The following is a 21,500-nucleotide window of genomic DNA, read 5'->3' as shown; positions in this document are numbered from 1 at the left end:
AGCTCTCATGTCGCTGTCTCATCCCATGACTTTTAATGACCTATACGACCACTGTCATGCAGTGCGAAAAAAGGGTGATAGTTATTGTGTGTATACAAACGTCAGTGTATGTGTATTTGTACATAACACTGCCATACCATACATTTGATAGGAATGGATACTTTTATCTGGTGAATATAACGTGGCATCAAGTGCCAGTCCAGTAAAAATGATTAATTTGCACAATATCTTTTTAGATAGTTAAATAATATTTTTTTGACCATTTTAGGTTTGTATAAGTGCAGTGTTGTCGTTATATTGGACAAGCATATTTACTTTGTGTGACTTAAGTTACAGTTGCTGACTGTGTTGACGGTTGACTGTGTTTCTGCCAATATTCATTCAGATGCTATGAAGACGAGAAGGTATTTGAAAGCCATTTTGGACTATAATAGTTATATCTCTCACATTTTGCACACATGGGTCATAAAACAGAAAAGCCCCCAAAAAGGTGGAGTTTAGCACCACTAGTTTTCTCATCACTGCTATTTGACTGCAGTGGCTGTCAAATAGGATATGGTTTTGATCATTTGTTCAGATTTCTTAAGAGCTGTTTGCCCTAATAGCACAATGTTTCTCTATGAAGGAAATTATAACTGTCATACAGTCTCCTGCAGCGTAGTTTTACTATGTTAGGGTGTCAAGCAGATAGTTACTGGTGCTCTGTTATTTACTTTGTGATATTAAGTAAGCTTTCCTCATGAAAACAAATATCTAATCATCCAATCAAATGGCCGCAACTCAATGTTTTTAAGTACACAGACATGGTCAAGACGACCCGCTAAAGTTAAAACTGCGTATCAGAACGAAGAAAGGAGATTTAAGTGACTTTGAACTTGGCATGGTTATTGATGCCAGATGGGCTAGTCAGAGTATTTCAGAAACTGCTGATCTACTGGGATTTTCCCACATAACCATCTTTCAGGTTTACATAGTGTTGTCTGAAAGAGAGAAAATTTCCAGTGAACAGCAGTTCTCTGGATTAAAATACCTTGTTGATACTAGAGGTCAGAGAAGAATGGCCAGCTTGCATCAAGCTGATAAGAATGTAACAGTAACTGAAAAAACAAGTTGTTACAACCAAGTTCACAAGACTGCCTCTGAAAGCACAACATGTATTGGTAGGAAACCACAGTGGGTGCCATTCCTGTTTCCTAATGGCTGTTCCCAGCAGGAAAACCCACCTTGTTATAAAGCTCAAATCATCTCAAACCATTTTTTAAACATGAAAACGAGTTCACTGTACTTAAATGGCCCCCACAGTCACCAGATTTCAATCTAATAGAGTACCTTTGGGATGTGGTGGAATGGAAGATTCACATCATGGATTTGCAGCTATAAATCTGCAGTAACTGGATGATGCTATCATGACAATATACACTAAAATGTCTGAGGGATGTTTCTAGCACCTTGTTGAATTTGTGTCATGAGGATTTAAGGCTGTTCTGAAGGGAAAGGAACCCTAGGGTGGGCATCCAAGCAAGATTTCTCTGTTAAAGTGTTTGGTGAGTGAAAAATCTTCTTTTTCATTTTTTTTTTAATCCTCATTGTCAGTATCCCTATATCTTGATACTCGTATATCAGACATGGCTGTCATCACCTCTTCTGTACAGCTATCTAGCTAACACTGGAAACATAAGAAAGTGCTTTAATTCCCAACTTTAGGTCAGTGTCTTCTTGAAGGCTGCACTGCTTAGTCACTTTCTGCTGTTGTCCTGGACACTGGCAGAACCCATGATAGACCGAAGTCTGAAGTTTGTTTTGTTGTAAGAAAAAGCTTGTAATAGGGTTGTAATAGGGTTGTAATAGGGTATTCAGTCCTGCCAAGGATGTGCAAATTTCAGTGCCCTGCTATACGGAAGTGGGTGAAAAAACATGTAGGGCCCACCAGAAGGCCAAGCCTGTGCACAACAGAAATAGACTGGATTCTTTTAAAGACAATGATTTAAGATAGATTCTTGAAGTTAGTCAGATAAATATCATTACCACCCAAAATACCACAGCATACTAAAAAAACACTGTTTTAATACAGCCAACATTTTCTGGCCAGAAATATGATAACTAATACACAGCATAGAAAGTATTTTCCTCTCACGCTTGGCTTATTAAAAAAGTGAATAATGTGACCTGCTAGTGTACATTTCCTCATTCCTTTTCTACAGCTTCGTTAGCTACACCTGTACATTGGAAGTCACACTCCATTCAGACTCCTTTTTTCTTTTCCGCTTATGCTTCAAATAAAATGCAGTTTCAAAGACCACGCCATATGTGTATTTTCCACACTTTGGAATATGTAATATATTTAGTTTGGTGGTAATCACTCACACACTGGGACAACAGAGGCAAAGTACTGACTAAGAGAACAGAGTGGGAGAGTCGCTGATGTTTTAAAACATGTATGGATGATTAATTACCTGGAGCTGCTGGAGGAAAATACTGGTTTTAAAGAACACAGAGAGAGCCTGCCACAAAACGAGTGTGCTTCCTCTCCTCCATTGGAATAATTGAAATTTGATTAAAAGGGAAACCAGAACCTTATTTTGCCCGGTAAGCAGAATATCCAGAGTGAAATGCAAAAGTATCTGTTCCTCCTTCAATATGGTAAAACGTCCATGAAAGTTTGCACAGGGTCATTTGCCAAAGGACAAGAAGGGAAGTCATTATTACCCTTCCCTTTACCTGTAACCTCCAACCAATGCATATCACATTGAGTGGGGTGCAGTCAATCAATTGTGACCATACAATTACAATCTATCAACAAGGCTGTCAGGTTGAGCAGATCCTCAGGCTGGAGTTGGTAATGATGAGTTCAAACACCTGAAACAGGTCTTTCAAGTCCAGTGTAGTTTGTGAATTTGTCTGCGGCTTTGTGTGTGTGTGTGTGTGTGTGTGTGTGTGTGTGTGTGTGTGTGTGTGTGTGTGTGTGTGTGCGTGCAAGGTTTTAGGATAGTGAGGAAGCAGATGTACCAGATTTGAGAGAAAAAAAAGTTAGATAGAGAGAAGGCGCTAAAGTCTCTTTTGATTGCCTTTTTCCCTCAACACCCACTGCACTGACAAAAAGGGCATTTTGGTAATGAAAGTAATGAAAGGTCTGAGCTGCTTGTGACCTGCCAGTACACCGCGCCATTCTTTAGTGTAACAGCTTGTGATTCATCTTTAGACCTGCTCTTTCTTAAGTACAGTGTCCTCTTGTTTAAGCGCTGTGCAACACAAGCGAAAAGTACATGAACCACTGAAGAGAAGCTAAAATCAAGCCCCTGACTGCAATGATCATTAACAAACTGGTCCTTTAACCTTTATCCTGATCCCCTTTTCCTTGTAGCTGTGTCGTTATCAGCATATAACCTCCTTAATATGCTATCAAGCAGACTACCTTCAGATTGTAAGCAAAGTATTATTGTGAGGTTAAGATTTATTTTTTTTTTACAATGTAGAAGTTTGATCGATGAATAACTGCAGCCTTAATAAATGCCCTTCAAACTAAGCAATCTCTCTGAAATGACCTGTGGATGTGGACTTCCAGGATGTTTTTGGGGTAGAGGAAGACTTTTCTAACTCTGGAATAACTACATTAAAAACCCATCTGACATTTGCAGGTTTCAAAGTCAGTGTTTAAGTCATTATTTCCTGTGACAAACCCACAAGAACATATCAGACAACTACAGAAGTTGCATTTAAAACATGGCTCCATAAATGACCAAATTCGTTTTTGCAATGGCCCAAACTTCACAGGATAACGATGCTAGAAAAAATAAATGTCTGGCCTGGAAGATGGGCGGAGGTCGCGTCTACAGGAAATGGTTTTCTTGGGGGTCTGAATGCTTTCAGGTTTTACATCCCTGTGATGGATCAGTGTGTCTTGGAATGTTCAAATGGATATCTTGAGGTGTAGCTACAGTTTCAGATGGATTAAGAGGCAGGAGGTAGGGTGGAGTGGGTCCAACTATAACTGTGCCCACATGGCTTTAATCAGTGGGACTCTCTGCATGCCATATCAAATCACTGGACACCACCTATGGATTAAAGGGGTGTGGGTAGACCGCAGGCAACCAAGTAGTTCACCAAGTACTTCAAAAAAAGGAATTTTTCATATCAACATTAAACATTTTAGTCCTCTTTTTTGATTTGAAATCGTGGAGATGACAGGGTCTTAAAGGTCTTTATTATGGATCAAGTTTAAAGAATATTACTAGTCACTGTTTTTGTATTGTTTTGTGCTCAAAGGTTCAATGTACTTGAAATTTATGAAAGAAATTGTAATTGCTCAAGTGTAGCTTAGAGAAAAGTTTTAAAAAAAAAATACAAAACCTGGGAAAAAAATGAGGATCAGATGGTGCATGTTGATAAAGAGGATGAGTAATACAGTAGTAAAGTTGTTTAATTATTTAAGGGTAAAATCAGTAGACACAACATTAGAAAATATTAGTCTTTCACTTGTGTCTAGCCATTATTCTCCAATCGGCTTTGTGTTTCATCCCAGAGAACTGCCACTGAGTTGATATTTTCTCTTTTTTTCGAACATTCTCTTGAAATAATAGAGATGATTATGTGGGAAAATCACAGCAGATTGTGAAACACTTAGACTACAAAAATCACAAAGTCCCCTTTCTTTCCCACTCAGGTTTAAACTTAAGCAGAACATTTTGACCTTGTCTATTATATGCTTCAACCCACTGAGCTGCTGAAGTGTAATCGGCTGGTTAGATGTTTGCATTGATGAACAGTTAAACAGGTGTACCTAATGTAGTAGCCGGTCAGTATATATTACCTTTAAACAGTGCAAGACCGAATAATTTATTAAAAAAAAATGTTTAATTGATGTAATGGTGCTTACTGATGTGATTGCTGTGTGTTGATGTCAGTGAGTACATGGGATGCGCTGATGTTTTTGAATATATCAGCTTTTCTTCCGATACTATCATTTGGTGGTATACTTAAAAATGTTATACGCTGCTATATTAGCATACAAATTCCCTATTGAAGACAGGAGGAGCCGTTCTGGAGGACCCCCTCTCCCCCCGCCCGCCAAAACCCCCCCACCCAGCTTACAAGTTAATCCACATTTTATTATGGCTGCTGAGCCGGCGAGGGGTAGATTAAAAACAACATGTTCTCGAGCAAGTTTGTGAATCAACTATATTAAAGGGGAGATTAGTTTGTGGACTTAATACATTATCATCTACTAGTTTAAATATGTGTAGGACAAGTGTTTTGCTTCCCAGGATATTCTTTTTCTTTAACTAGAAAAGGTGTGGCTTGATAGAAGGTTCACTAGGATCTGGGTGACTCTGTCAGGTAAATGTTGCTCTGGATGAGTATCAAACAGTGACATGTCACACCTGGCTTTTTAAGAAGTTAAAGAACTTTTAGTCTTATGTGCTTGATTTGTTGGCATCAAGTACAGCGGACAGCTTTAAAGGTATGATATTCCTGTCCTATTGTAAAGTTCAAAATCTCTTGATTGTTCAGTAGTGGTACCACAGTAAATTCAGTTGAAGGTCTGTTTTGGAATTTATAGTATAAACTAGCAATTGAGCCCTCTGGCGAGTGCAGTGTATCTCTAAGTACTGTCCGCTGTTTAAGCAGCAATTGTGTAGCACCACTGGAATAACAGTTCATACACTTTCATTGCTATTACTGCTGCTTTAGGACCTCAGCCAAGAAATAACACAGCTAAGCAGGCCAGCACATGGACAGCCCCTTCTTTCTGTGTGTTGTCTACAGACTTCATCCTTAGAAAGACTGAAATAATAGGCACATTAGCCTACAAGAAATATTCAGCCAAAATATTGTCCATTAGAAGAAATGGATATTAAGTCTTCCACTGTATGCCTTGACTGCTTTTCCTCAAACGCGTTCGGGCTGAAACCCACACACACTGGAACGTGCACGTTTCCACCCCACTCTCTCCCAAACCAACCTTAAACAAACCTGCTCTAACACCTCTCTGGGGGACTTGTCGGTTGGCAGCTTACGGACCACACACAGGCGTACACACGCACACATAAGCAATTCCACACACTCTAATTTAATATCCATAACAACATAACCTTGAAGGATAAAATGCAGGACTCATTTAAATGCTAATTTGTTTGTTAACATAACATCAAGATTCAGTGTGGGACAGGTTACAGAACTAGGCTGTCACTTGATATGTATATTTTATTCTACTTTGTTATTTTTATTGGAACTTTGATTATGATAATACAAAACACTAAATAAAACATTAATATAAACAGGAAAGACTTGAGCAAAATCTTTTATGTATTCAGGTCCTTATTATGAAGCAGGAAATAAGGATGGCATGAAGAGGGAGAGCGATAAGGGGTGGAGGTTCCTGTGCAGATGTCAATATTGAAATTGATGGACTAAATCATATTTATTTGTGTGTCCATATACACACTTCACATGCAACTTCATCAAAACCCCTGGTGTATATCGTAATAATAAGCAAGCTATGAAGATTGTTGTATGTATTTCAGTGGAGTTTTCCTTCATGTTTTCAGGAATCATTTGAGACTACGACAAGTCAATCGCTGGTAAGTTGTTTAACACCGTTCATATAAAAAGAATTTAAATAGAGATGGTGTTGTGGTTTCTAAACTCTTGACTGATTGTGTAAACACAAATTGTGCTTTTAGCAGTGCAGAGGTTTCTTGCATTGCTGTCTTGTATAGTTTTAGGACACTTTGGGGTAGTTCTTTTTTTTTTCTTTATTTGTTTATTTATTTATTTAAATCTCAGAAATTCCCAAGGATGGAAGAGGAAGAAGCCTTGGGGGGATAGCCCAGGGACAGTAGACCAGGAGAAATACAGACATCAAGTAAATAGATTGGTGTCTTGATTACTAGGGTCATTTGATCCCTGGGTGAGTAGCACCTGGAGAAGTGCATTTAAAAAAAAAAGCACAGTCAGATAACACTGCACAGTATCCCTGCCTTAAGGGAGGCCAGACTGGCTGGTCTACTCAGACAGGAAACTTGGAGAATGATCGTACAATTGAGGTTGCCCTGGGAAGCAGCTCAGACACTCAACAGATAGTGAGATAACTCCAGAGGACAGTCTAGAAGTGGGGCAGGTAAGCAGACGGACAGCAAATGTGGGAACCATTCTGTAGGCTTGTGACAAAAGTGGAACCATCCTGAAAAATGGAAAGAAGTCTAACAGCAAAGGGGAAAACATTTTAGAGACTGGGCTGGAAACTGACAGTTGAATCTTGGATTATACTCTGTTGCGGACATGGACAGCTGGAGACCCATTGACTGAGTCTCTCCTGTTACACTTCTTTGAAGTCTACTTGAAGTCCACTGCCTGGATGCATGTGTAGTTGGTGCATTTTAATGTAAATTATCTAAGGGCAAGTCCACGCAGTCACAGGGAACAGGCATGTGGACCCTCGTGCTCACTGTTCAATGACAAATTTTACATCACAGGGATCTAAGTGGAACCTAGCAGACTTGTGGATGCAGAAAGTACTAAACCTGCTTAAGGTGAAACCACTGTGGTAGTCAAGCGCGAAGACTGAAAAGCAATGCAGCCAGATCCCACCCAGGTTGCGGCTGTCAGGGTGCACTGTACTCTTTGGGTAGAACTGGGAAAAAATGGACTATGGCTCTAGTAGAAGATTGGCTTACAATAACATTGGCTGGAGAACTCTGTCGACCAACAGCTTTTTGGTTTTTTTTTATTACGCATGAGAGAAAATAACTTGTAACACTACTTGTCTTTTATTTTTGCATTGCTCTCCACTAAGGATGGTAATTAACCGGTTCTCAGTAGTCCAATTTCTTGGAATTGTTGGTCTGCTTGTCTATTGATCCTGCTTTTTGCTTCCACTTGCACCCGAGCTACAATCAGCTGATTTCAATTGGTGTGCATGAGGAAGAAAATAGTGGTGCATTCTACAGCACAAATATGGATATTACTTTTAATTGCACAACAGGACGAGAGCACGATGGTAAAGTGCAAATTGCATCCAGGACAGAAACAGCTGCATTATATTTTTAACACAACACTGTATCTGTACAGACAGCATGCTAATACTAAGCTAGTTAAGAACCCAGAGTGATGTTAAAGCTGAGTCAATGCTGATTCCAGCCACAGTGTGAACAACAAGTAACAGGCAGTTACTAGCATAAAACATCAAGCATAAAACAAGGTGCCAGTACTGGCAGTGAGGTGAAGGTTGGAAATTGATCTTTAACTTCCTTATTATGGATTAAGAGTAGCTGTATTAAATAAGGATTTATTCACAGCATCAATGTGGATGGTTACGATTAAGTTTGAGAGATATCAAAGTGTTCATCATGCTTTTGAAACTAGCAGTTGCCTCTTGTTGGCCATTAAAAGGAATGCTGATTTAAGGCATTTCCATGCTGGTTCTGCTAATCAAACCCAGTATTGTGTCTGCCAACTTTCCAGAACGGCGCATCTGAAAAAATTGAAAATCTGGGTGGTAGCAATCGCACAAAAAAGGTCAAACACAGGTCCGTTGCAGTTCAGTCGTGATAATACAGCTGTTTCACAAAACACTAACCAATTCATGAAAATAGATATTGCTTTCACCAGGTATGGGTGGTGTCAGTTGGGACAAAGTTGGTGTCAATAAAGTGGTCTGTAAGGAACAAAACTATAATGAAAGAACACACGTTGGATTTTTTTCTTTTACAGAATTGCCCTTCTACTTTATTGTTTCAAAATTAAGCCAGTGTATCACTGCCTTTCATGGTTCTACAGCAGCCTCATTGTGAGTTATGGGATGCCTGATGCTTTGGTGCCAGAAATGTTCAGTCATGGTATTGTTTGGATAAACTCTCAGTGGCAAGCAATCTATATTTTACCCCTCTCTGTTGTCTGTCTATATGTGTATGTCTAAAATGTTCCAGTGACAAAAATCCTCCAGTGCGCTCTCATAAAAAAAGGATAGCCTTGCTAAGAAGCTGTATAAACTTCACTCCTGCTTCTAGCAGCATTGATGCCACTATTCTGAAAGAGGAATGTTAATAGGAGGAACATTTTAGCGGTGAAGTGGTGGTGGTAATGGGGAAAGGTTTGATCTGACAGGGCATGACTCCTCATTACCAGTCTCTGCCCTTAGAAATGGGATCTGTTTATTTGACTCAGTCTCCCCTAAGAGCATTGGGCTGGTGGAGTAGTTTTGGCATGTGTTGTGGCAAATGCGTCGTAGTGTGATTATTATATCACTTGCCAAATCTCATCAAAGAGACATCGCTTCTTAGAGCATTTAACTGGTACACCCACTCAGTTGAAAATATTGAAACTTGTTTGTGTTCCCGTTTCCTGGAATGTGGCAGCAGTTTTAGACCTGTGTTTCTTGGCCAATGGTTGTGAGTTTTATTTGGGTATTCAAGTGAGCGAGTGCGGGATTTGGGGGGAAAATTTTATATATATATATATATATATATATATATATATATATATATATATATATATTTATTTATTTATTTATTTTAGGGGTGCAACGATATTCGTATCGATATTGAACCGTTCGATACAGTGCTTTCAAATTCAAAATTCAAATTCAAATTTTTATTTGTCACGTACACAGTCATACACAGTACGATATGTAGTGAAATGCTTGGACAACTGCTCGTGACCTAAAGAAAACAAAAAAGGAAAAGGCTATGAATAAGAAAGGAAATAAATATGAAAAATTAAAAAGGGTAAATTTAACTAGGAAGGAATAAAATATAAATTAAGGTTAAAAATGAAATAATTGTACAACACAAATTAGAATGAAGGGTAAATTTAACTGGGAAGAATAAGATAAAGATAAATATATAAATTAAAGTTGAAAATAAAATAACTGTACAACAAAATACACAATACACAATATAGAACTATATAAGAATGTATGAAGAAATCTAAATATAAATAAATATATACACAATAACAGCAGCTGTACAAGTATTAACCAGAAATGAAGAAATGAAATTTCGGTTCGGTACGCATATGTATCGAACAATACAACATTTGTAATTTATTTTATCAACTTTCCTTCTGACGATGCTGTCTGTGTTGAGCGCTCAGTGAATCTGCGTTCGACTACTCCGCCTAGGCTGCACTGTCGAGCGCAGATCCACTGAGCGCTCAACACAGACAGCATAGTCAGGAGGAAGAGCACAGGGCAAGCTAGCGAGACAGAAGTTAAGCTCTCCTTGCAAGATGGACCTCCCCCACCCTCATTCAGATCTGGCGTTTGGAATTATTTTGGTTTTCATGTGACGTATGACCCTGAAGGTAAGCGAGTCATGGACTAAAGTAAAACAGTATGTTGGATGTGCCATGCAATGCTCAATTACATTGGTGTGAACTAGTGTGTTAGCGCAGTTAGCTCGTTAACGTGTTGGCCGTCTAGCCCCATGCACGGGGCAATCGGCGGTAGCTCGTTAACGGAGATTTGCCGTGTTGTGGCGTTAAGGTCACTTCAACGAGATTAACCTGAAAGCACTAGTGGGAACACAACGAATATGACTGCACATTTACACCGACATCATCCTAGTGCAAAGACAAAAACAACAAGCATGCTACTAACTTTAGCCGAGTCATTTAGACAGCTGTTAGCACATGATTCTCCTTATGCTGCTGAGAATATAGCCCAGAAGAAGCGGATAGTATAGCTTTTATTTTGGAAAGAGACATTTCTCTGTAATAAACTCTCTTTTCCAAAGATGAGTGATTCCTCAATCAGATACAGGGCTTGCAAAATCGCTAGCCCGACGTCCCGGAGCTAGCGATCTTTCCAGTTGGGCTACAAAAATCTCTCTGCCCTGCCCGTCGGGCTATTGTAGGAAAAATATATGTCAATGCTTTTGCATTCTTTCAGAAATGTAGCTGGGTAATTATGTCATTGGCATCGGTGAGCCACTGTCAATATGTGACATATTGAAGTCGCGTTTGAATTTGCGCTTGTTTTTTTGCTTTCACTTTGCAATGACAGCACTGATCTGTGAGTGATGATAATTTGTGCACCAATTCCTCTGACATCGTCTTATTAATCGTTAGCTTACTATGCAAACATGACAAGTGAAATCTCCCGCAGCTTAAACATGTGAGAGGTTGATCGCGCAGAGAATCGCTGAGCTTATGTGAGTCCGTGTGTAAAAGTAGCAGTATATATATTTTAGTTCTGCTGAGCCAAATAAGACAGGTCAGGGTGAAGAAGTGACAGCCAAAGAAAAGCTTACCACAAAACGGAGAAGTTATGACAAATGAGACTATAAGGCAAAAAGAAAGTGCAGCTTTATGGTTTCATGGACAAAAGAATTTCTGTGGCTGCAATATGACGAGCTAAATAACCAGGGGTGCACATAAGTGGTCCGCAGGTGCGCATTCGCTGTCAAAATAAAAAACGCGCACAAGGGTTAGGGTTAAATTTAAAAACTGTACTTTTGAGTTAAAATATATATTTATAATTTTAATAAATGACAAATTAAAAAGGCATGAACATTTTTTTGTATCGAAAAAATATCGAACCGTGACACCAAAGTATCGAACCGAACCGTGAATTTTGTGTATCGTTGCACCCCTAAAAAAAAAAAAAAAAAAAAAAAAAAAAAAATATATATATATATATATATATACACACACACACACACACGTGCGTATGGCAAGGTTAAATTAATATCAGTATTATAGAATATTTTACAATTTTAATTAATTAATATTATAAGTGTAATTATAAAACTGAATATTCTGTGTGGCTGTCGGTGTAAATATAGCTGTCTGTCTCTCTGTGTTATAGGCTTGTGACCTGTTCAGGATGTACTGGGTCTATTGCTCTATCACAGCTAGAATATGTTCCCCCATGACCCTGAATTGGATTAGTGGTAAATGGACTGATTCTTATATAGTGCTTTTCTACTCTCCCAGAGTACTCAAAGCGCTCTATACAACATGCTTCATTCACCCATTCACACCCACTTCTAAACTCAAGTGCAACCTAAACTACATTCATACACATTCATACTCCGATGAATGCATCAGAGGGCAACTCGGGGTTAGTATCTTGCCCAAGGATATTTGGCATGCAGACTGGGGAAACCAAGGATCGAACCACCAGCCTTCCGATCAGTAGCTGATCTGCTCTACCACCTGAGCCACAGCCACCCCTGGAAACGAACAGATGAATAATCAAATTTTGAGTTTTGTTCTGTTTTGATAGTACTAACGCATGGTTATTTTGTGCACACGTGTGTGGTCTGAGTTTGGTCTCTACTGACCCAACTCATGCTCTTGCTTCTGTATGAGTCTCTTACCACACACATCAATGAACTTGTACGCTGAAGACATACTGTAGTTTCTCTGTTTTCTTTTCAGGCTGAATAGACCTGTTTTAGAAGCCTGTACATGCTGAGGGAGAGCTCTCTCTTTCTCTCTGATGATCTATAGAGTAAATGGTTTAGACGTGCCTTCTCTTGATGCGAGCACCACTCCAGCTCTGCTTGTAATATGTCAGTGTCGACTGCAATACACTGAACCATATGTTGGCTCATGGGTCCTTTACACTGAAGCAAAGACTTTGCCTTGTGACAGTGGCACAGCATTTTCATCATTATACATTATAAGGATCTCCTCTGTCATCACATACAATGGGAGTTGCAGGTAGGGGGTTTCACAAATGGTGAGAGGACAGTGATTTTCTGTGCTGTAGGGTTGAAAGTCCCTGGCTCTTTATCCCTTTCTTTGAAGTGTCCTATCTCTTACAGAGATGGCATTTTAAGGCTGTGTCCACAGGTACACAGGTATTTTGGGGAAAAATGCCTTTTTCTATTAGTTTTGGCCTTTTGTCCACACATAAAAGGTGTTTTGGATCACTGAAAACTGAGTGTTTGAAAAATTCCTACCAGCCTTAAAATTTTGAAGACTCTGTTTCTTGCTTTTAAATGTGTTCAAGGAAAACTTTTTGTCAATATTTTCTTGTGCAACATCAGCGTTGTGCACCTTTTATATCAGTAACACGTCAGACTGTGCACCATGTTTCTGGGGTTCTGTTTGGCCAATTTTTTTCATCACAGATAGTGTTGTATTGCATCACCAGTTGCTTTGGCATGCTCTTGACGACACACACAAAACCCCCCAGAAAAAATAAGGGCAGCACAGTGGTGCAGTGGTTAGCATCACCTCACAGCGTCACTGAGTTCAATTCCACCAGCAAGCCAGTCCAGAGACATGCTTTTTGTGGGGATAGATTAATTCCTGATTTCAAATTATGGGGCAAAAATCAATAGATTAAGCTCTAAATTGTTCATCCTAGATCTTATATCAAGCAACAACTGGAAACCTTTGCCTTCCATAACTGCAGCTGTTGGTCATCTAAATTCTCAAACACTTTCTGTTTTTAAAACAAGAGATGATGCAGCGTGCTGGAAAATATTTCCCTTTATCAATTTTTTCTCCCCCCAAAGGACAGAATATGCAATTGGTCCCTTTTGTTTGTCTGTCTGTCTGTTTGTTAGCAGTCTAGCATCTAGTTTTCAAGGTATCATTTTTAGTTTTTGTGCAAAGGATAGATACTAGGATAGATACTAGTGAAAATACTAATTGTTACTATTCTCACTAGTTGGAACCAGATTTACTAGTCGTTTAATCTAATTGTTTTACAATTTAATTGATGCCCAGTGCCAGTAAATTATGTGTGCCACCAGATGGCGCACCATTGTTGAGAATGTCATGAATCTGTTAATCTAGGCCTGATCTTTTTGTTAACACTATTAGACTGAGAACGTGGATACAAGTGGGGGATAATAGCTTTCTCCGAAAGGTGAATCAGTCTGGGGTGAGGAGTTCAGTCCTTCTTGAGGGGTTCAGAGTAGAGCCGTTACTCCTCCACATTGAAAGGAGACAGCTGGACAGCTTCTACTGGGAGGAGGCCCCAGCATAGACCCGGGACACGCTGGAGAGATTACGTCTATCGGGTGACCTGGGAAAGGCTCGATGTTTCCCTGGATAATCTGAAGGAGGTGGCTTGAGGGAGTTCTGGGCTTCCGTGCTGCTTCAGATATGTAGAAGAAAATGGATGGATGATTTATCGTCTTCTTTTAGAATTTAACTTAAGTAGTTTCCATGAATTTTAGAGCAGCGTGCACCATTCATAATGCATGGCACAATGTGCCACACCTTTCAGTAGCAGGGTTTTTTTTGTTAATTTTTTGTCATATTTTAGTAATACGTGAACGTCTTTTGTAGGAACATGTCTTCATATCATATTTAACATCAGTTTGTTTTAAGTTTGTTTGTATGGAACGCCAGGACTGCCATAATGAATTAATTAAATACACCATTAAATAATTAATTAAATGTGTCAATAATTAATTAAAATTGGAATTAATTAATTAAATAAATAGTTATGACACATGTAATTAATTAATTATTGACACATTTAATTAATTATTTATGTATTTCACATTTTAATTATTGACACATTTAATTAATTAATTATTGACACATTTAATTAATTATTTATGTATTTCACATTTTAATTAATTATTTATGTATTTCACATTTTAATTAATTATTGACACATTTAATTAATTATTGACACATTTAATTAATTATTTAATGCTATATTTATTTATTTCATTTTGGCAGTCCTGGCGCCTGGCTCTCGTCATGAAATAATTTTATCTGTCAGCCTCACCCATCAAACTCAGGGGGCGGGGTTAACGCTGCCCATGCAGCTTCTCTAACATTTGATTGGTTGCCGTGCAAAGTAAGTCAAAACAGGTCGATCCTAGATAATCGATTGCTTGTGTAGACTTGGGGCAGCCAGTTATCCCAGAATGCAGATCAAATCACAAGCAGCAATGGTGGTGGTGTAGTTTTAAAATACCCCGTTTTTCTGTCACCAGCTACACTATTAACAGTGTTTTAGCCGCGAATGTCGCGACGTATGTCTGGTCAGGTTGTCAACATAGAACATGTTTGCAAAAGTGCTCAGATGTTTTCAGAGATTTCACTAGCTCTGCTAACAGTTAGCATGCAGAGTGCACCGAGGGGGTTACGTTAACCGGTTTGTTTACATATTCCACTCTCCGTGTTCCACATGTTGCATTCGCAGATTCTCATTTTCACCGAACGATCGTCTCTTTCCGCCTGGTCTTGTGTCTCTGTGCTTCTGTAACATAAAGAACGAGCTGACATTTTTCTCACGAAACCAGCGATCAGCTCAACAGACCCTCAGTTTACCTGCATGCATCCTCCTCCTCATCTGTCAGCTGTTTAACACCTGCTGCTAATTCAAGAAACACGCCTACGTTACCTGGTGATAGTCACAGTTTAACTGGGCAGCCGGTGCTCGATATAACGCAATGTCAGCGCATTTTTCTGCACAAGATAAGTAAATATAGTGTTTTCCCCGAGCGCAGAGCTGCTGGAGCTCGTTTCCTTACAGAGCACTTTATAGGCGAACAGCTTTATCAGCGGCTGATGTCCAATCACCGGCACACAGCTTTCAAACCTCAGCTGAGTTTTAGCTCTCAGTGGTTAAACGCTGGACTTCATTCACTCAGGTTCTGTCTGTCGGGTCACGTTTACTTCGCTGTTTTATTTACAACTGAGCAAATTGGTTTGGCTGAGGTTAAAGTTACGTTTCATAACTGCATAGTTTCACAGACGTTTAATGGTTCACTGGCACATGTGTTAGACTGAACTATCATCTAAATATCATCTGTTTTTTAATAGTTATTCAACTGTATTCTAAGCACCAGCTGTCTGTTAGAATGTGATTTTTTTTCTCTCTCTGTTGGCAGAGGTATAAAAATGCGCAGGAAAATCTGACGTGCATGGCGAACTTCACCGACGATATTTAGGGAGGAATAAACACACATCAAACATAAATGAACCATTTGTCTGTCTCCATAATTGAGAGAATTTTCTCTTCTTATGTCAACACTCTCTCTCTTTTTTTTTTCTTTTTTTTTTCTTTTTCGGTCATGTTATGTTTACCTGTCAAAGGCTTGTTACAAACTATGAAACACATCGTGCAGACTTCTGGATGTTAGAAGAAAACGAATACTGCTCATGAATGAGACTAAAGGCAGGAAGGTGTCCTTTAAAACTAAACATGTTAATAGGACCTCCCTGTTTATATCATAGTTTATGATATAGCACGTGTATTTCAGTAATAGCCTGCTGAGGCCACTATACGTGCTGGCCTCATATCAAATGTGAAGGCAGACTGAGTCTATGTTTGACGTTTGTTTATATCTAATCTTCCTTTTCAAACATTTAAACAGCAGCGAGTCTGCAGCTGAGGGAATACAAACTCAAATTGTCGGAACAGGTTTGCTCGTTTCTTGGATTCATTTGGTGATTTATTAAATGTATAACTGTTATTCTAATCTGCTGCTGAGTCTCTTACACTTTTCTTTATGCTGTATATTTTCACGTCTCTGGAATAGTTGGCAGTTAGATAGTCAGCTGGGAAACTTTGTGTTAACTCATGGAGCTGAGGATATCGTGGATATGCTGACCTCGCTGCGTGGTGTACAGAGCGAGGTCAGCATGATTAATATTCACAATAAAAATATTAGCCGAACATCATGAAGTCTGTATGTGTTTCATAGTGTCGAACAACCTTTGTACAGTTAAAGCCAGCAGTTACTACATGACGGAAACACCAACGTTATCTCTTTTATGTGTTTATACACAGGTCACGCTGATTACTGAACAAAAACCCAAAGATCAGATGTTAAACAGATTTATTTGCTCTCTCTCCTCCTTAAACATGTTTTTAATGTTAGTTATAATTCAGAATTGGCGACTGAAACACGTAGGACACATAAGAACATCAGGAAATAAAACATCGATAAATATAACCTCAGTAAAAGAAGTCAGCGGGGGTTACTACAGCTGTGTACCGGGGCCTGCGCTTTGTCGGTGGGATTGCTTGCGAGGCGAGCGGGTCTATCCCACGCTTTGCCGTGAGACTGGGACGACATCTCCGAAATCATCGAAACACTTTTGCAAAGAGGCTGTATCTTGACAAACCGACCAGACACATGAAGATTAAACCACTACATTCTCGGCTAAAAAAATATTAAAACGGTGTTTGGTGACACACAAACAGGGTTTTTCAAAGTTCAGTTCTGTTAGCTTCCACATGCCGGTTGTTGTGTGCTAGAAACAATGGCCACCAGGCCAAAGCAATGGTTTTGACTCGATCAGCGTTAACCCCGCCCCCTGAGTTTGATGGGTGAGGCTGACAGATAAAATTATTTCATGATGAGAGCCAGGCGCCAAGACTGCCAAAATGAAATAAATAAATATATCATTAAATAATTAATTAAATGTGTCAATAATTAATTAAATGTGTCAATAATTAATTAAAACGTGAAATACATAAATAATTAATTAAATATGTCAATAATTAATTAATTAAATGTGTCAATAATTAATTAAAACGTGAAATACATAAATAATTAATTAAATGTGTCAATTAATTAATTACATGTGTCATAACTATTTATTTAATTAATTAATTCCAATTTTAATTAATTATTTAATGGTGTATTTAATTAATTCATTATGGCAGTCCTGGCGTTCCATATGTTTGGAGCACAATGTGTAATGTTGATAAAGCAGGATGCAAGGTGCCGCATATTTCCGCAGCATGATTCATTACTGAAGAATGTGATGAATGGTTTAAAATGCATTTATTAGTCTTTGACTTTTACCATTAAACATTTCTGAAATTTAACTTGATATCTGAGTGCTTCTTAGTTTTAGACTAGTTGATTAGTCAAATATTGTTTTTTCCTTGTTTATTCAACTAAAAAATTAGTCGGCAGGAACATCCCTAGTATATACTACTAATGGCTCGAGCAGATTTAATTTTGGTAAAAATTTAGTTAAGGTCACACTAAATGTGAAAATCAGTAAAAACATCATATTACCCACAAGTTTTTATGGATTTTAAAACGTCACAAAATAAACTAAGCCTTGGCGCAGACATGAGTATCTAGGTCGGCTAAGGCTTTGACCTTGACCTTCATTGTTGGAGCCCAAGGTCAAAGTTGACCTTAGAAATTTTTCAAGAAATCATGAAGCGTAATATATCACATGAAATGGCATGGAGAGAGCTGTACAACACACCTTTTTAGTCTTTCAATGTGATCCCCTGTGACATCACTATGACGCTATAACAGGCTGACGCCAGCATGATGTAATAAAAACACCATAAAGCATCAAAGTTTCGACTCCATGAGTGCTTTTATTTGAAAAGTGTTGTAATTAAATTATGCTTCCCAAACAAATACACATGTGCGGCTTGGCACTTGTGCTGTACGTAACAAGTCACGTGACGTGACGCTGCGGCTGTGATTGGTTCGGCTCTGCGCTTCTTAATAGTTGGGTTGCGGTCACGTGGTTCTGATGACGTGCGGAGGCAGCGCGATTTTTGAGTGGAGGGCGGAAGTAAACATGGAGGACACTGTGAAGAGTCAGGAGAGCAGCTATTGTGCAACTTTAGACCCCGTTTCTCGGGAGAGATATAAACAGATAGTTAAAAAATATATCGGACGTGATCCGTATTCTTTGAAAATGTCCGAATACACCACAGAAGTAAAGGATTTGCCTACTATCGAGGCTGTGGATATCACCAACTACTTGGTCCTCCAGACTTCTTACTACACTAGGCAGCAAATGAAAGCTTTCAAGAGTCTGGAGGCGTACAATTTTTTTTGTCAGCGGGTGGGTCCACAACCTTGGAACAAAACGTCTCCGTGATGGATACAGTTTGGTGTTTGCAAGGGTGAGTGTTTGTTCTTATATTGCTTTATCTTAAACACGCTAACAGTTAGCGGTAGCGGCTTTAACGTCAACAAACATGCCACATCCTTAGGACTTCGTTAGAGTGACAGTTGTTTGTTTCAAGGTAAACCATTCTCAGCGGTCTAACGAGACACCTCTGAAGACTTGGGTAATTGCAAAGGAGGATGGAGAAGTGATTAGTAATAAGTGCCACTTTTTCTTTTTTTCTGAATAAAATGGTATGGATTTACTCTGTGATTAAAAAATCACAAACATGTAATATGTAACTTGGACCATAATCATTACAGATAATGGCATCTTTTTCTCTTTGACATGATTCTTGTTTGTTTTACATCTCAGCACAATATCTTACCTGGATAAGTGAATGTCTCATTCACACTGAAGTCTTCTGGTTGTGGATTCTCAGCTGGAAGCTGCAGTTCGGGGTTCTCCACTGTCACTAGGCTCAAATCCGGGCTCTCAGCCGTCTGTTGCATATCCAAAATCGCCTCTGCACATCGATGCTGTTCTGCCTTAAGCTTCATTCTTTTCTCTCGTTTGAGAACTGATTCCGATCTGGGTTTTCGTTCGTAGCCGAGATTGACCGTCGGAGCCCAGTCCTCCGACTCTTCGTCATCCAAAGCACTTGGGCAGCCTATAGTCCCAATCAAGTCAATATTAGACTACTAACTTAAAAGCACTAAGTAAACGAGAATTTAACGACAACCTAATGCTAATAAGTTCGTTTGCAAACATAACATTACCTCTGACGAAGTGGTCGCTGCAGACATGGGCATTGGCAGACTCTGCTCCTCCCGAATGTAAACGTAAATTTAAAATCCATTTTTTCCTACGTTTTTCGGTTAGAATTTTCCATTTTTCTCCTCTTCGTTGGGCTATTTTTGGTACCCTAAAATACCGTTTATCAGTTTCTCTGGTCGACCTACTGGAGCATCCGTAAACACAACAGGACATAGGCATTTTGCGTACTGTCTGTCTGTGATTTTGCGCTTATCTTTTTCACTTCCGACCGCCAGTCAAATTTCGCGCTTTACGTCGACGTCACGTCTACGTCAAATGAAACCTAGCTATTTGGATTGGCTGTTCTTTTTATTTAAGAGGACAAGAGCGGTGAGGCCTATCGCAATAGTTTAATTTTTCTATCGAGAAAAAGTTATTTCGCAATACATATTGTTATCGTTCTATCGCCCAGCTCTACAATGGCGGCAGCTAGTTAGTTTTAATATTACTCTTATTATTCTTTCTGGGTCACAAAATAAACGTTTAACATATTTTCAGGCGAGAATGTAGCTGTGTAAACCTCAAATATCTGCTCAGTTTATTAAGACACCGCATATTTTCAAAAACGCTCCGACGTTTTCGGAGACGTCTGTTACCCACTAGCTCGATAGCTAGCCGGGGGCTAGGCTCACTAGAGCCCGTGAGAACACCAGACTCCCAGCAAATCATTTTCAAACCCACCGCTGTCTTTCGCTACTCAGGTTAAATATATATGAGTCACTTAGATAACTTCAAAATGTTATTGTTTGGCTTTTTTTTTAGTATTTTATTTGTTCCTGAGTAAATCGGTTTGGCTGAGATTAAAGTTATAGTTTTTACACAGCTGAATAAACGTCAAGCAGACAGCTGATTATCAGATGTGTGAGATGCTCAAGAATATACTCCGGTGTCCTGTTATATTTTAGATAACAAGGAGTTTATTAAACTTCACCGAAACATTAAAATTTAATGAACTATCATCTTGTCTTTATTTTTAGTTAGCACATACCTTAAACACTTAAAGCTGTAAGCTAATGATAGTTATATAAGAGCAGATGCATGCTGGTGCAATAAGCTGTACGTTTTACATCCAATGGATGATGATCTGATTAGTCAACTAATCGAAAAAATAATCGGTGACTTGTCAACTATCAAAATAATCGTTTGTGGCAGCCCTAGTGATGGACAAAGATCAAGGTTGGAAGTGAGAGTGTGGAATGGCCTGAATAATGTATCCTGCCAACATTGTCGGGGTTTCAAGTCTGTATACATAGTCACACCCAAAGTGTTAGTAGGAATACTTTGGCAGACCTGCATTTACATGCATCTTTGGGTTAAGCACACAAGTACACACATGTTTCCAATTCAGTAGACAGGCAGGAATATAATGCTAAGTGGCAGGAACGGGGTCAGGTTCCCCATAGGTCCGCCTGCACTGGGGTGGGCGATGGGTTTAGAAGTGGCTCCAGGAGTGTGTATTTACATATGGGTTTGCCAAAAAAGAGTGTGTGTTTGAGATTGGGTTGTTTTCACAGAAATGTGGGTGGAAGGAGCGGAACCCACCCTGAGTCACGAACAGAGGGCTGATTGTGCAGCAGAAAGAGTGGGCAGGATGGCCCGAATTGGCTCTGGGGAGAAGGTATGACAGAATGCGTTTCCCCTAAAGCCACACTGTGACAGGTGGCAGAGAGACTGCTGTCACATTACATCTTTTCCCACCTTCAGACCAAAACCATTAGCGAGAGAATCATGTATAAATAAACGTATATGTGATATTTTTGTTTTTTCACTTAGTAACTGCTCACTTCAGTTGTTGATTCTAGGAACAACGTTATATAAAAGTATAAAAATGGGAAGGAATGCACAGTGTATTGTGGTTCCATGGTCTGAACTGCCATCTTTCATTGACT

This window comes from Rhamphochromis longiceps, linkage group LG1 (assembly GCF_057381845.1).
Source record: "Rhamphochromis longiceps isolate RC_006_pf linkage group LG1, R_longiceps_female_GT1.1, whole genome shotgun sequence".
NCBI lineage: Eukaryota > Metazoa > Chordata > Actinopteri > Cichliformes > Cichlidae > Rhamphochromis > Rhamphochromis longiceps.
This window is presented reverse-complemented; position numbering follows the sequence as displayed.